The sequence below is a fragment of the Poeciliopsis prolifica genome, unplaced genomic scaffold (assembly GCF_027474105.1).
Source record: "Poeciliopsis prolifica strain line A6 unplaced genomic scaffold, Auburn_PproV2 SCAFFOLD067, whole genome shotgun sequence".
Classification (NCBI taxonomy): Eukaryota; Metazoa; Chordata; class Actinopteri; order Cyprinodontiformes; family Poeciliidae; genus Poeciliopsis; species Poeciliopsis prolifica.
In genome coordinates this window covers 394,861-411,230 of record NW_026562442.1, presented here as the reverse complement: position 1 = coordinate 411,230, position 16,370 = coordinate 394,861, and the positions used below count along the sequence as shown (strand labels likewise).

At 39.2% G+C, this 16,370-nt stretch overlaps 1 protein-coding gene across 4 annotated transcripts in view; it reads right to left on the bottom strand.

Moving 5' to 3' along the window:
- The window catches only part of syt1a (synaptotagmin Ia), a 133,842-nt gene that overhangs the window by 70,864 nt on the left and 46,608 nt on the right, over nucleotides 1-16,370 (bottom strand). For 3 of the 4 annotated variants that reach the window (XM_055020458.1, XM_055020460.1, XM_055020462.1), the window contains one exon: nucleotides 2,927-3,004. The gene's annotated coding sequence lies outside the window, so the exon portion shown is untranslated. Of the gene's footprint in view, nucleotides 1-2,926; nucleotides 3,005-3,095; nucleotides 3,172-16,370 lie in introns of those variants that run through there. The other variant, XM_055020459.1, reaches the window with a different exon arrangement.

Sequence of the window (16,370 nt, the reverse complement as noted above, 5' to 3'; positions counted from 1 at the left end):
TCATAAAGATTCTCCAACACTGGAGCTAATGGTTCAACAAAAGCAGTAAACAAATACAGTAATTTAGCACTTTGGTTTACGAGAGATTATAGTTATTTCTTTTTTTTACACAAGAAATTTATGAGAAAGATCCATTTATCATCATCCTCTTTTTAGGATTTGGTAACAATGTTACGTCTAGTTCTCAACACACAATTGTAAACATTTTGAGAACCATTTTTTAAAAATAAATAACATAAAAACTGCCACAAATAGTCAACCATCTGCTTTTAATTTTGATTGATTATGTAAAGGAGAATATTTTATGTGTTTGTCATTAACTATTAGTGCATTTTTAAAAATCCTTCTATATAAACTGCCATAATATAACTGAAATGCCATATTTTGCATAAATGCAAGCTAATATTCTGCTGGGATTTAATGGCACCTGAGTGGTCTTTTCACTGACAACATAATTAAATGGTATAGTCAAACACACACTCACCCAAAACATTGCTAAGAGCACATTGTGGTTTAGATTCAAGGAAAATGCAGCCAAATATCTCACAGGAAGCAAGTAGATGACTGTGCAGCACAAGGAATAAAACAAACACATCTAAAAATAACATTAAAATTTAAAATGATTTTTGCATACAAAGTTATTACAAACTTTATGCAGTTAGTTTAGCATTCAGTGATTAAAAACATAACAGAAAACAAGAAAAAAAAAGGACAAAAATGTCTAATTTAAGCTGCTTTCTGTGTTAAAAGTAATTAAGCACGGATCGACTGTAATGTAATGCACCAATGATCCAGAAGAAATGCTCTGAGGATTCAGCTGCACCACAGCGGCAGGCCAGACAACCTGATCAAAAGCACCTTTTCTATTTTCTGCACTTTAGAAACAAACTGCTCCCTTTGTAACCAAACGGTGAACCTGCCACCTCTGCACATTACATAATCCAATCACCACATCACTGCTTTTAAAAAAAAAGATGAATATTTTGCGTCACATTCATGTCATTTCTTGTGGCCTCTATAAAAGGAGGGGCTGATTCCCAGCATCGTCTCTGTTGCTGTGCTGTGCAGCAGCGCTGTCCGTGGTTCTGAACCAGCGCTCCAGAAGCTCTTCTCACTGATATGAGACGATCGTTTTGTCGGCTGCCTGTCTGGGTGGAGCGGCCCGGACCTCGGCTCAGCTGGGACCGTCTGAAAGCGCCAACCAAGCTAGAGTCTCAGCAGGCGGGAAGCTCCACGCCCTGTTTGCTCTCTGAGCTGCCACACGTGTCACAGCGTCTTGCACTGATGGAGAGGAGTTGAGTGGGAGGAGGGATGCTCGTCGTGAAAGGACGCAAAACCTCCTAAACCTTACTTTGTTGTAAGGTTTAGGAGGTTTCATTTAAACTTTTTCATGTTTAAATGAACTGTAAAAGAAAAGGCTGATCCCACCTCATCCTGTCCTTCCCTGGAGTAGAAAGGACAACCAATCATAGCGGATGAGGCAGTGAGTCACGGAGAGAGTGGTCTGGATCCAGTGGAGCGAGAGAAGCCGTATGCCGCTCTGGGCAGCGATGCTGTCACCTCCAGGGAAGCTTTAATGTCCTGAACCAGTCCGGAGGTCCACACATAGGTCCACTCAATAAAAAAAGCAGCATATCTGCATCTCATTGCTTCCTGCTGCTGCTTACCTTCAAACTTCTCATGAAAAAATATGTGATTTGTAAATGATGCCATCCTTTATTTAGTGTCTAAACAACCACTGTTGCTCTGCAAGGTTAGGTGAAGGTCAGCATGTTGCTGCACGGCGCTGTAGTACAGTGTACCATAACAGCTGTTCATTAAAAACACTCTGTTCTTTAACTATTAATGCTGCTGGATACACACCACACAGGCTAAGGAGACATGGAGAGATTCTAATGTGTGCAGCTGTATTTAAAGATGGAAGGAAAGAGAAAGAAACTGCAATTTCACAATGAATGCTGCAAACACAACCAGGTATTTCTAAGGAGCCACAAAGCACTGAAGTAAGGATTTAGAAGATGTAAGAAAAGTGGACTTGACACCAAACTAGTTTGAAGTCTGAAAACTTCACAGTGGATTTTACCTCGCTTGTGTTTCTAAGTGAGCAAAAGTTCAAACAATAACAGAGGCTGGGAAGCTTTGTTCAGCTCCAGACACTTTGATAAAACATCTATGGCACCTCAGCATGCATGGATGGAGGAAGGCAGAGAGACTGACTCGTTCATTTCAGGCGAATCAGGGATAATGAGGCCAAAAAGAGAGGGGGAAGCGATAAGGGATGACAGAGGGGGGAAATGACAAACAGCGGGGAAGGCAGTGCAGTGATTCGATTACACTGTTAACTTCTCATTACATGACAAAGAAAGCAAACACAGGCAAACGGGAAGCAGCAACACCAGATCCAAACTGGATACAAGCGGTAAATATGTCACATCTGTTGGCTTCTCTAGAGCTCAGTTATTGTCTCCACTGAGGAGCTGAGCCCAACCCTCATCCTAACCACCATGAGGAGCCCAATTCTGCCAGGACCCACTCAGAATGGAAACCAAAAACTAATTATTAATGAACTACAAAATAAAAAAAAAAACGTGTGCAGAAATGTGGACATGTAAAGGAGAAAAAAACCTTCAATGATTTTCCCAAGTTAATCTCGCCTTTACATTTTTTTAGCACTTTTCAGGAATAAATGGGAAACCCTTTGACATCCATCACTTATGATGAGAGACTCCTTTTCCCTTCACAATCCAGCCTGACTTCTCTAGTTACAGTACAGTGTCCTGTGTTTACGGACGCGCTCACACATATCAAAAAATCTCCATTTCAAGCGGCCAGCCATGGCATGCATTCATTTCAAAGCAGAAACACAAACAAAAGCTCTGCCTTCATGTAAATGTATGCCTGAATGATGTTTGGTTTGATCTCCTACCTGGCAGCTCGCTGTGTTTCTTTGGGTTCTCTTCAAAATCCCAGGAAGGGCTTCAGACAACTTCTGCTTGATGTTGCACTTTGAGAAGAAGGAACAAGGGGAAAAACAAACATCAGTGGCTTGAAAAGAAACGTCCTTTTATTCACACGACGGCTCAAGAAGCACTCACGATCACACACTTGAACACCCAGTCAGCAGCTCCAGCGAGCGAGCGAGCGGCTCGCCGTTCCTTCCCTCTCTTCCCGCCCACCTACTCCAGCCCCCTCCCCCTTCCTCCGCTCCGACTCCTTTCTCTTCCCTACCGCTCCCTCTCTTGCTCCTCCGCTGTCAGACAAAATGCACACAGCCCCTCGATCTCTCAGCTCACTATTTTCTGACATTTTTCCCCCCACCCACTCACACCTTCTGCTCCATGAAAACAAATATCAGTCGGTGGTACTATTAGATGTGCATTTCCACACATCATTTACAAACTTGTTCTTGGTTTATGGACCATTTCTGTGGATATTGTCTGAGAGGATGAAACAAAGCCCTTGTGCAAGCTCAATAACACTAGAAGGTGGGATTAATGAACACTCTGAATGAGGCATTCACAGTGTATATGATGACTGTTTGAGGTTGCTCGCTCCTGCTTATTCGTCTTGATTTCTCCCCCCTCTGAGCCTCATTCTATTTATTTCTGTCTCTCCCAGGAAGTCGCTGGTGTATCTGATGCTGCTCACGTCCCATTCTACAGACAGCCAGTCAAGGGCATTCCCAGAGTAAGTATATGCTAATGCTCTTCCTGGAGGAGCTGCCGAGCATCCTCCAGACACTCAGCCTGACCGGATGTGGCACTCGGATCTCCCAAAGAGGGGATGGCAAATGACGAAGGAGGACCGGCAGTGAAAACCTGACAAACCGTCGTTCTTTCTCTTCAGCTGACAAAGCCGGACCAAAGATGCCAGCAGTGTTTTTTACATGATTTTCCAAACTAGACAGGTAAATATGATGAAAATAAAAACAGTAAACTTAGGGATGACATAAAAAATAACTTCAAATACAAAAAAACTCATATTTGACATTCACTGAAGTAGATATTTTTTTACGTTTTGACGAAAATGAACCAATATTTTCTGCACATCTCAGACTTTCAGAGAGTTTGCGTCAGAGCAGAGAAGCATAAAAAATATAAATGGTGGTTCACCTTTTTCAGTTCAGGTCCTGACTGAGCGACTTACTGATGACCTCTGATGACCTTAGAGGTCAAGACGGAAAATCTGAAAGGTATTTGAGCCCAGATCTGTTGCATGAATTTAGAATCGGTCATTTTACAAACTGGGCGCCAGTCTAGTGACTTTAGCACCAGTGTAATATGGTTCATTTCCTTCAGGTTCAACAGCAGCATTTTCGATGAGCTGCAGCCCATTGATTTGAAAACAATACCAGTCAATAATAAAAGCACACTACGTATATTTAATTGATAAATTCAAAGAAATATCTAAACCAGACCATCCTATTATCAACCATTGCTAATTTTAGATGCATTAATGCTGATATAAGATTATAAATAAAGCGTCCAGGTTGTTATTGCTCATTTTGACTATGGAAACGCACACAGAGACAAATGCTGACAGAGACAAAGCAAACAGCGCGTCTCTGTTAATGATTGCCAACCAGCTCTCTGCCTGGACTCCTCGCAGCTTGCTCTTCTTTAAATAAGCCTCGCCTCCCTGCTGCTGTGTCTGCTATAGGCAATGTGCTCTGCAGATGTTTGGGGCAGCTCTATTACTCGGTCGAGTGATGCTCCCACTGCAGATTTGTGGCTCAGTAGTCTTATAGCTAGACCTTAATGAGAGCAGGAAGGAGAGCAACCATGTAAAGAAAATATCTGAGTCGGTTCAACACATCCCAGCGCTTTACTACTGTAACTAGGGCTCAGTGTAGTGGGTCGGACATTTGGTCCTCCTGACTAAGAGTAACTTTTGGTGTGGGCAAATATGATGCTTTAGCAATTCAGGAACACAGAACTGAGCTTTAAAATTAATGTAAAAGGAATTTTAAAACAGATGATCAGTGCTAGGATGTTGAAATAGGAGTGATGTAAGCTAATTTAAAAAAGGTTTAATCAAAAACTATCAACAAAATAAGCAGCATTTTTAGTTTTGCTGCTAAATAAACTGATAAATGGACAGAACCTCGTCTGCCACTGGTCATTTTTTACAATCTTGAAGTTTTGCTACAAAATATTCAAAAGTAGAGAAGGCTTGTGTCATTTTAGTCAAAAGCAATGCTTCACAATGTTTTCAATGCTGAATTTATTTTAATACCTTCAAATATGGCTGTATGTTTCATAGTTTTATGGTTCCAAAAATATGCTAAACTTATTTTGGTACAAGTAACTAAACCTGTGCAATGTGGCCTTTGTGAAAATATTTTCTACCCCTCAAAAGTGCAGCATGAGGCGCCACATTTCTTCTTGTTATGAAAACCGAGAACTTTCTAAGAGTGTTTTTGCCATGTGATGGGAGACAGTTTCAAAAGAAATGGACAGGAAATGTGAACCCAACAAAGGTTGGAAACTCATCGATGGTCGACTGCCGTTGAAGAAGAAAGGAAGATGAAAATGGGTAGATTACAGAGCAGAACGGACTGAACAGGTTGAAATGGCATTTAGAAGGAAAAACACCAGCAGAATCAAAGGAAATAGGTGAAAGAAAGGACAATTTTCCAAATGTCAGGAGCATCGCAGAGGTCACTTTGGACACAGCAAATTACTGGTCTTATTCAACCTATAATAGAAAACATTTAAGAGTCAGAAGTAATGTTTTAAAAGCAGTTTCACAAACTGAGATGTTAACTGATGGCTAATTTTTAAAAACTGTAAATGCTAAATGGGTGAAAAAATAAATATAATGTATTCTATTTAAAAATTTTCCTTAATATTCCTTAAAACAACACAAGTACAGTTTGATGTGAAAGGTTATGTGCAAAATGAATACGTTTTCTTGCTATATAAGTTTTGTGGAAGAAACGTCTTCTCACATTAAAACATTTTTAAACATTTGTCAAATGTCAATTTCCAGACTTAATTATTTAATAGCAAGTTTAATTTTGTACAGAAGAGTCTCCTTTGTTGGAAAAAGTTGCAATTACTTGCAGGATTGCTTCTCCACTTTTCTATTCTGACTCGATTGGTTTAGGTAACAAAATCCACCTTAACTCACATGATGTACCTATTCATAAGAGGAAACCGAAAAGAACAGCCAAATCAGAGATCAGCATGTCTGGACAAGATGATGCATTAAATGAGAGGCAAAATGAGGTTTTGGTGCAAGACTGACTCTTTAAAAGTGCCAATGTAGGTGTGATTGTGATTGTGGCACCTTTAGTCATAAAAAATCAACACTAAAGTGAATGAATAATATGTAAATGTTGTACTTCTTTCGAAGCAACACTGTTCTCACTTGATTCATGGCACAGAAATGCTGCTATGACCCATCCAGAGTATCCAGAACTAATTCTCTTGGAAACAGAGAAATGCACTTTCAAATGGAGAAAAGAAGCCGTAATTACAGCTAATGCTCTCATTTCATCTCTTTTTCTGATTCTCTCCTCCACATGCTTCCCCCTCCCTCCACTCTTCTCAACCGCAGGCAGGAAGCTGCCACGAATCACTTACAGCTTTATCTGTAGACAAGAGGCTGTTCAAATATGGAGCTATTCAGAGAACTCTTCTCAATGCATGCAGGTGCAGCTTTTCACCACCAGCCGGCTTCTCTCACTCGCATGCACGAGGTTCACACTGTACACAAACTCCCCACCCACACACACACAAACAAACAGACTGCAGCGATGCACGCAGAACACCTGCTGGGTCAGGGATACTTTCCAATGACACGGACGTCTCACAGATGTTTGGCTAAAATCCAAAATAATTCATCCTGAAGAGGCGAATAGGAAGCCCAGGGGAAAGCTGTTTTCCACCCACTTTATTTTTTTTAGCAGCTGACTTTTTAGACACTCAATGTTTATTCTATTAACCTTTGTCAAAAGATTTCACTTGCAAACATTGTAAATGTTCCCATTTGTCTTTCTAAGAACCTCCAGCAACCACTGTTCTTCATTTATCTGAAGGTTTTTCTCTGGTTTTGTGACATTCAAAGAAGATTACAAACATTTACACATTTCTGAATATTTTCTGGGTGAAACAAGCAGCTAAATAAACTCAATGATCCTTTATGGTATGGCCGGCCCCAGGCATAGGCAAACTGAGCAAGCGTGAAGCTGATCTTTTTTTTTTGTAATAATTTATGCGTCTTTATATCAAAAACACATAATTTCACTATGAAGTAATTTGTTTTTACAATAATATACATATGATAATATATGAAGAAATCATTATTTTATTGGTGAGAAGAAAAAATAAATTGCTCTTGATAAACTGTTAATAAATTCTTAAAATTAATATCAGTCCCTCCAGGATTTTGTGATTGTTTTTGTGACTTTTTTGCACTAAAAATCAAAGTGTTTCTGGTACTAATTTAGAAATATTTTCTCGTATTTATGACTGTAAATGCAACATGGACTGTAATCTGAAATTAATTAAGGCTGATGCAGCTGTTAAGTACAATTTTTTGTGGGAACGTCAAAAAACAAAAGTTAATTGAATGAGGCAGCTTCAGTACTTTAACAAATCCAGGTGTTTTTGGTGCAAGTAATCGCCTCTCTTCTTATCCTCCTCCTCATTTTCTAACTCCAGTTACTCACAGGTCAGATCTGAATCATGTCTGCAGTGATAATAATGACCTTTGACCTTAGATCCCCATTGATTCACACACCTAGAAGAGAGAGAGCAGAGTGAGGGGAATTTACCAGAACTGAGATTTGGACAACAAATACATGAGGCATGGTGGAAACAGAAGCACACACTCCTCTGATGGATCTGGATATTTGTGTGCAGATAGAAACTGCGCGTCTTCTGTCCCGTTTGGGACAGAGTTGCGGAGTCAGCGTTGCATGTCAGAGCGCCTCGAGCTGAGTGTGTGAAAGGAGACTCAGAGGGGAGATTAGTGTGGATTTAGTGAGTAGTAAAATTGAGGGTTTGTTAATTGAATTACCTTAGCAACGCCGTTACTGTCCGGCCATAAAGAACATCCAAGGTCAGATAGATGGAAATGCCAGACGATGCAAAATTTGTTTTGCATCATCATCACAAAAAAGAAAGAAGTTCTGCTTCTGTCTTGACTGAATACTTTTTATTTCCTTGCATATCATATTCATCATACTATGTGTTTGGTGGGTATCATTTTATGTGTTGTATTATAGTTTTAACAAAAGAGTGAAACTTTGAAACAGACCTTTGTTTCTTGTTGTGGACTGTAGTCGTCTGCTGTCTGAGCTGCACAGGCTTCGTCATATTTTTGTGACACACCACTAAGAGTAAAAACTAATGTCTCAACTAAAGGTGTTTCCACACCTGACAGTCTGGTAGACTCAGTTGGATTGGGAACCAAAACCTGTTACATTTTCAGCTGGTGTGGTTCATGTTCAACCTGCACCGTGTCAGCGATTCTCAAACTTTCTAGTTTCTGATCCAAAAAATAAAAATATAAGAGAGCCATGACGAACTCTTGGTTGAGGACACAAGGATTGTCACTGAGACAATCCCTACTTTGTTTTTCTGCTTTTACTCTATTTTTAAAACACACATACTTCAGTTTCACAGTTTTTGGTATTTAAGATTTTGTTATGTTATCAAAAAGATCTCAAGAACCCACTCTTACAAGGTGGACTAACTCATTCATTAACCTACATTTTATCAAACAATTACTGAGTTTAGTACAAACTAATGGCTTTCTGTTAAACTATTATTCAAACAAAAGTGATTGTGTCATTCTCACACAGAATTAGGTGATGAGACTGTTAAAGCACAACCTGTATTACATTTACTCTATCACCGTAATTACAGAAAATTACTGAAAGCTTTTCTTTTAAACTAAAACAGTAAAGAGAGTGACACTTTTAGTTTCCAATTGTAGTTAAATACAATATATTTATATTAGTTTTGGTATTTCATGCAAGTGTAATTATTCCTGTCAACTTTGTCTTCCTTGGCAGTGATGGAAAGTGCAGCAGTCTTCTTTCAGCCAGCTGACCAGCAGTCAATAAAACATTTTATACCTTAGTAAAAGGTATAAATAATAACTGATGCAAGTCTATTAATCACTGAGTCGTATGGATTTATACAAGCATGATGGAGAAAAGCTGAAAGAGGAAACTTTTGAGGTTATAACCCAATGACCTCCATATCATTAAGCATCCACTCAAACAATAAGACTGTTAATGCTTTTCTGAGTTTTCCCTATGCCACCAACCAAACCTTTGATTTAAAATACATGTTATAGTTGAGAGAGCAGGTTAAGAGAGAAATGAGGGGAAGTTAAAGAGAATTTGGAGTGAGAGAAAAGGAAGGAGGTGGTTGTGTGGGAGTAGCAGCATTTCCCACACAGGACTGAAAGTCACGATCCACCGCTAAGCAGCTCTCATGTTTCTACCTAAACTGACATATATAAAACATAGCCAATGACATATCCCACGCAGAAATGCGATCATGTGCTCACTAAACACAATATGAACTCTAACACACAATTTATTTCTTTATGGCTTTGATAGATCCATAAGCTGCAACAGCAAGATAAAATCCCAAACCCTCTATCCTGAATAAGCTGCACAAGCATGTGTGCATCACCCTGACATTTCAATGTTGCCTCAAATGTGTGGAAATATATAAACACTAAGCAAAATCAAAACAAGTCATTGACTCCCCAAAGGAAATAGCATATTGTCTGAAAGGTAATAATCTTCTTTTCCCAAATGCACTAGAAGATTTCCATTTTTATCACACAATGTCAGTTTTCTGCTTGAACATTTATGATAAATCTCTGCTTGTTCTCATCGAAACACCTGCCATTGTTTTAGTAAACCTTAACCATAACCAATTATCCATTCACCCTGACAGGAAAAGCCACTAAATCAAAGTGAATGAATTTATTCGCTCAGGGAAAGGCTTCCGGTAAAAACAAATTATAATCCCTCTGTGGATCACGGCTGTGCAGATGCAATTCAGTTTTACTTACAGCAAATAATACTAAGATATATTTTTTAAACCTGCCTTGGTTTAAGCTACAAACAGTGAAAGAGTGTTTGTGTGCTAAAGGACACAGTCTGCTTATTTCCACACTTTATTATGTGATACATAACAATTGCTCATTAAGCAGAATTGACTGTCTGTCAAGCATCTGTGTTTGGGGAGGCTGACAGCCATATGTTGGGACTGCAAAGGTTGAATGATGCCCTTATTGCACAGCTGGAGCTGTAAAAATCCCCAATACCCAAGTAGATTACTTTTGTTTTTCTTTTGCTTACTGTCGATTTTCTATATATTTTTTTGCTGCAGAGGGGAGGAGATGAGGCAAAGGAAAAAGTGAAGCCACTGGCAGTTTTCCAGGAACTAGTCGAACATCGAGCACATATCACATGACCGTGCATTTCACTGCTGCCCACTAAAACATGCAAAGGACATGAACAGCTGGTGGCGGAAACCCTCCGCCTCACCTGATCGCGTGATACCATCATGTTGGCAGAATTGGGCCACTTCACAAAGCAATAATTACAACAAGAGATCTTAATCTCAGCGACGTGAATGAAAGTGAAAGAAAAGTGAGAGTGGAAATCTCTCTGCGAGGAAATTCTTCCCGGCTGTGTGATGTCCCAGCTACTCGAGGAAAGCACATCCCCCACAGGTAACCTTGATGCTGCCCTTGGCCACTAGAACTGTTCTGCCTGCATGTGACAGACTGAAAGGTTGGAATTAAGATAACAAAACATGTCAGGTAGAGATTTTATAATTGCAAATTGCCGTCCAACAACAACTGAATCACATATAATTAAAATAACAAATGGTTTTGACATAGATGACATGAATTAATGGAGCTCAACACTCTGTACACCTACACAACAAGCCCAGAGGCAGCGTACGTTATGGAAAAGCAGCACTAACTTCATCTCCCCTGATAGACACAGGTGAGCTGCATTGTTCTGAGCCAAGGAAATTGGAGCCCTGCTCAGAAGTGTGGAGACGGAAATGGAAATCCACTCCCCTCAATCCATCTGAGCTGCACACTTCCACGTTTTCCTCCCTTTTTGCCCATCTTTAGTATCTCCGTGGACGGCGCTCTGCCACTTTGGATATGTCACGGGCAATAAGGATGAAAAATTGGACCGCTCTCTGGCTCACGCAGTCAGTGTGCCGGCCTCAGCCTCCACCTTCACATGCCTGGAGGAGGCCAACCTCCACGCTGCACAGAACAAAATGGGATTTAACAAGGCCAGAATCACTCACAATACCCCAGTAAATAGGCACTGAACCTTTCCTGAACCAGAACTAGTGGCAGAATACAGATTTGACTATCGGAGGGTGGAGTCAATGGATTTACTTTGAAAGCACTATGTGTCAAGTTGAGGTGGGAGTACATAATTAAATATTAATTTAGTATAAAACAAGGTAAATTACAAGGCAAAATTGTGTATTTTACAGATGTAAGGGTATTCTTCAGAGCAGTACACATAGGCTTTACATTTTCTCCAAAGACTGAATAATTTTAAATCAACCTATTAGAGCTACTGGATCTATCCAACCGGGCATTTATCAGAAAAATGCATTAGATTTACCAAACTGAAAGGTCTTAAAAGCATGTACATGTGGACTATTCTGCAGTCAAAAGATGATTCCATTCCCCATGGAGAAAATGTGGATCAGTTTTCCAGGCACATATAGTATGAATAAACTATCTATCTATCGGTCTGCATACATTTTCCAGACACTGCGTCTAAAAATTGTATTTCTATGTTGAAGCAGATTAGCACTTTCAAAAGTCAAAGCAGAATTTCAGATTTCCATTTGTATATTTGTGTTAAAATGTTTTTGTTTGAGTTTGGTGACTATCAATATTTTTCATCTTAATTTGTCAAGCATTTCTGATTAACTCGGTTTGTCTAAACAGGTTTCTATGAATTACTAACATTTAAAACAACAAATAAGATTATAAAACAAATTATTTACAAAATATAGTAAAGGCAGTTATCTTCAAGTCTTTAATAGATGACAAAATATCTGTTATACTTTTTTTCACCATCTCAACACCAGATGAAAGCATTAAATACACCTGAACAACTACATATCAACTATTGTCGAGATACCGTCATTTAGGAAGAAACGCTAATAGGTTCTCTCCTTTTTGTTATCAGCTCTAGAGCAGCTTTGCTTCACAGCAAACTGAGGCTATTTTTTTGTGTCGTTGTCAGGTATTCGTTGTACGCAGGGTTCGTTCAGGCTGCTAAATCTGCACAGACTTTCACAGCCTTTCCAGCTGTTCTCACTTGTAAATCACATCTCGACTTTGCAGCCTGTGGTGACAGCGAGTGCCATCACAATCATGTGCACAAATCAATGACGCATCGTCGTTCGAAAACGCGCTGCAAAATATGCATGTTTAAACAAATGACATGATCAGAACTCAATGTGCAAGTCATCGTGATATTAGCCGCTTGAAGCCGAGCATTTGCCTTTGTGGGTCTTGGCAGCCATCTGCGCAAGTTCCTTTGTGAAGCTTCAAAGAACACGGCGCTGGTTTCCTGCTGTGTTTTCACATTTTCTCCTCCAATTCTTCTGCTCATCAGCTTTCACCACAAAATACTGTGATTCATAGTAACAATTTTCCTTCATTCCTCTCTTTTTGTGCGGAGAGTTTTTCTCTTTCTCTTTGTCCAACAATTATTTTCTATGCGCCTGTCTGCAAAAATAGTTTCCATCGTCATCATTCACACTTAAAGTAGACATCAACAACCCAGGAAGCATCTTTCATTTTATGCAAAAGTAAATCTAGTCCAAAGCCCAACATAAAAACAGTTCACATGAAGAAATTCTGCCTCTTTACCCCTTGATAAACATACAGGGAAACAATCATGATGCTCAACAAATTATGCAGGCGCTTATTTAGGAACCAGACGACAAGGCAAGGACACAATCTTTTGATCTGAATGTAAACTGAGAATCAGTCAAAAGGGGGAAGGAGACACACAACAGGAGATATTGCCACAGCAATCTATAGTGAGAGGCAGAGAAAGAGAGCGAATTGACCTTGAAGAGTTTAACCTGCCAATAAAAAAAAGGAGTGGTTTCTCTTGTTTTTCAAAGGAGAAGAGGCAAAAAGCAGAGCCAAAGATACGGCAGCCGGAAGCAGATGCTTCAATGATGAAGTCCCACAAAAGCATCCATACATGTACCTCCTTTCATATGCAAACTGGATGACTGTGTGTCGAGACTTTCATGGGATGAACTGCTGCAAGCAAACCTTACATCATCATATCATATGCACTGGTGTAAAACCCAGAGCTGCTGGACTTTAGCGAAGTGCAGCTGAATCATGACTCTTTCTGATAATCCAGTGTCTGGGTTTCAGTGACACCAAGGGGATTCTGCCGCTTGTGCATAAGGTTAAATGTTAGACAAGTTGAAGTCTTGGTATCTTAGTAATATGGCGGAAGAATGACAAAACTAGAGGAACAATAAAACATTTTAAGCCATGTCGCTCTTTCGCTGAATTTCTTGTTTTTCTTTTTCTGTCTTCATGAAAACTGTTTTCTTTTATTTTGTCTAATCAAACATAAATAAAATAGGATGTGGAGCTTCATAAAGCCATTAAACTTTTTCTTTGTCTTTTTAAAAATGTGAACTTTGTCTTTTGTCTCATCTTTTAGCTTCACATTTTTGTAAGGAAGTAAATCAATATTTGCTATGTCTTAAAAACTATAAACATAAATACAGTTAATTTAGTGAAACGCCACTGTTCTACAAAAAAAAAAAAAAAACTGTTTCAATTCTTTGGCAGAAACACTGGGTCCATGTGTATTTCTAGCTATTCATTATAACAGCAAGAGTCCACCCTTATGTTTCACTTATCCGTTTGTCTTTTCAGTGTGTTTACAACATTTACTCTGCGTCAAACAGAGAAACATCATTATCATTATTCTCTAACTCTCTTTTCGAGCATTTCTTTGCTCCAAAACTACTCAACCTCCTCAAGAAAGCCGACTTACTGAGGTCATCTTTGTCTGGCTTCAGGAGTCCAAACCTCAGCTCACAATGAACATCTATGTGTGTGTGCATGAAGAAATGCTGCAAGGTTAAAATAGGACACAAAATGGCATTCTTTGCATTTTGCTTCATTTGCATAAAAATGTCCTATATCCACAGGAAGCAGCTACAGAGAACTAAGAGTGGGAACTAAGAGTTTCCCCCCAATATAAACTGGATTTTTAAAAATTTGTTTGGGAAAAGCAGGTGGCTTAATTTATTTACAGCTGATGCCTACAAAAAAATCAATTCATAGTTGGTTATAATTCACTTGAGAGCTTTTTCTGTCTTTAGTTGAACATGATGAGGTGTCAGTGCTCTCTTGCATGTCTCTTTTCATCATGCAAATCCTCATAGTAACATTCTTTAGTCACAGGTGTGCTTCGCGACCTAGATATGAAGCGTCCAATTATGACAATCTATAAATAGATAAGTCAGCGCTCTTTGCTCTCATCCTTTACTTACTGCCTGACTGATCAAGATAGCAGAAATTCTGAATCGGCTGTAGAGTAATGATGCATTCAAAGATTATTGCTGCTGTATATTTGCAAGTAAAAAGAAATGAAGCCCTCCATGGAAAGCAGCTTGCTGCCTCGTTCTAACGCTATTTCTGCTATAGTTCTACATCAGGCAGATCTCTATGTGCACAGGTCTCCACAACGATCACCATCTGCCTCCCACTAGTCCAACAGTGAAGATATTTTAAGCTTCCCATTTCACTGTAAATGTGCAATATGTTTCTCTGCATCATTACTTCAATTCCTCTACTGTTCTTGCTCAACAAATTGTAACAAAGACGGTGTAAGATACTGCTGACTGGCCACTCAGCTTTCAAAAAACCTGACTGGATTTATTCAGGATTGTGAATAAGATGTCTGACACTTGCACGGTCTTGAAACACTTCACACCGTTCCATTTCTACCCAATTGCCACATTCTGTCTTTCACCCCTTGCTGTCACCCCGAAGCATTGTTCTGTTATACATAATAAGGTTTTACTCCTGACTCCACTCAGCTGCTGAAAATATTGACTGATGGTGAACTTTAAATCCTATAAGGCACAAACACTGCCATGCAAGAATGGAGCGAATAAGAAAACTGAAAAGCATGCAGCACTTGGAGAAGCGGAAACTTGAAACTGAGGATTGTTTCATATTGTTTTCTTCCTACCTTATAGTCTGTGTTGTTGTTCATCACAGAAAAGGGTTCAAATCAAGTTCTGAGGGGGTAAAACATAGACTTCAGCAGCTGTGGTGATGGTGGATATGGTTCCATGTTTTGACACAAATGAAAATCTCACCCCCTGCATTTCATGGCTGCTCACTGTGAGAGTAATTATGAATCACAGAGATGACTGCGAATGGTAATCTCCCCTCATGAGGAGGCAGTCATTTACAAATTACAACAGTGAGGGGGTAGTTTCTACAGAATGCTAACGTAATTAGAACACATATATTTTTCTCTAAGTATCAAGAGGACATTCACTAAACACGCACAATGTTGTGAGATCAAATGTTGACAGTTTCTAAATCAACATGTCGCCACTAGTTGCTCCTGAAGAACTTTCTCTATCAGTTTAACATTTAGAAGGAAATGTTTTGGGTTTAGTTAAATTTAAGTTTCTTCAGAGATTTTACCAGATGTCCTGGAATCACAGTTTGATGATTGATTTATTATTCTGCAGGTTTAGCAGTAACTAGGCTTGGCTAAAGGTAGGAGAAAATAAACTTAGTTTTCACAAAAACATCAGGTAATCAAACATTTATTATTTCATTTGAAGCCAGGTTGGTTGGGACAGATTTTCCGCCTTAATAAAATAATCATTTATTCAATAATGAATTACCTTCATGATCTGCAACAGTTAAATGTGGCAAAAATGCAGAAACTAAAGAAGTCTATAAGTGGAAAAATAATAATAAAAAAAATCACTAGCATCTTGTATTGAAGGAATGTCCTCAATGGTTTTCTGTCCACCTATTGGACACAAAAAGGTCTTTCCCAGTCTGGGTTCAGACCCGGTTCAGCATGTTCATGCCAGCCCTCTGAAGTCTGAAAGAAGTCCATGTACAGTAAATGATTTTACAGAGTAAATAAACATGCATCAGACAATTTTAAGATCATACTTGATATTTAATACCTCCATGTTCAATGAGACGATAAACTGCAACATTCAAAATGACAGAAAATGATAATAAGCTTGTTATATCTACTTTAAAGCAAAGAGAGCAGGGATCACAGTATCTGGCTCACAGGCCTTTATCCCTGTGGT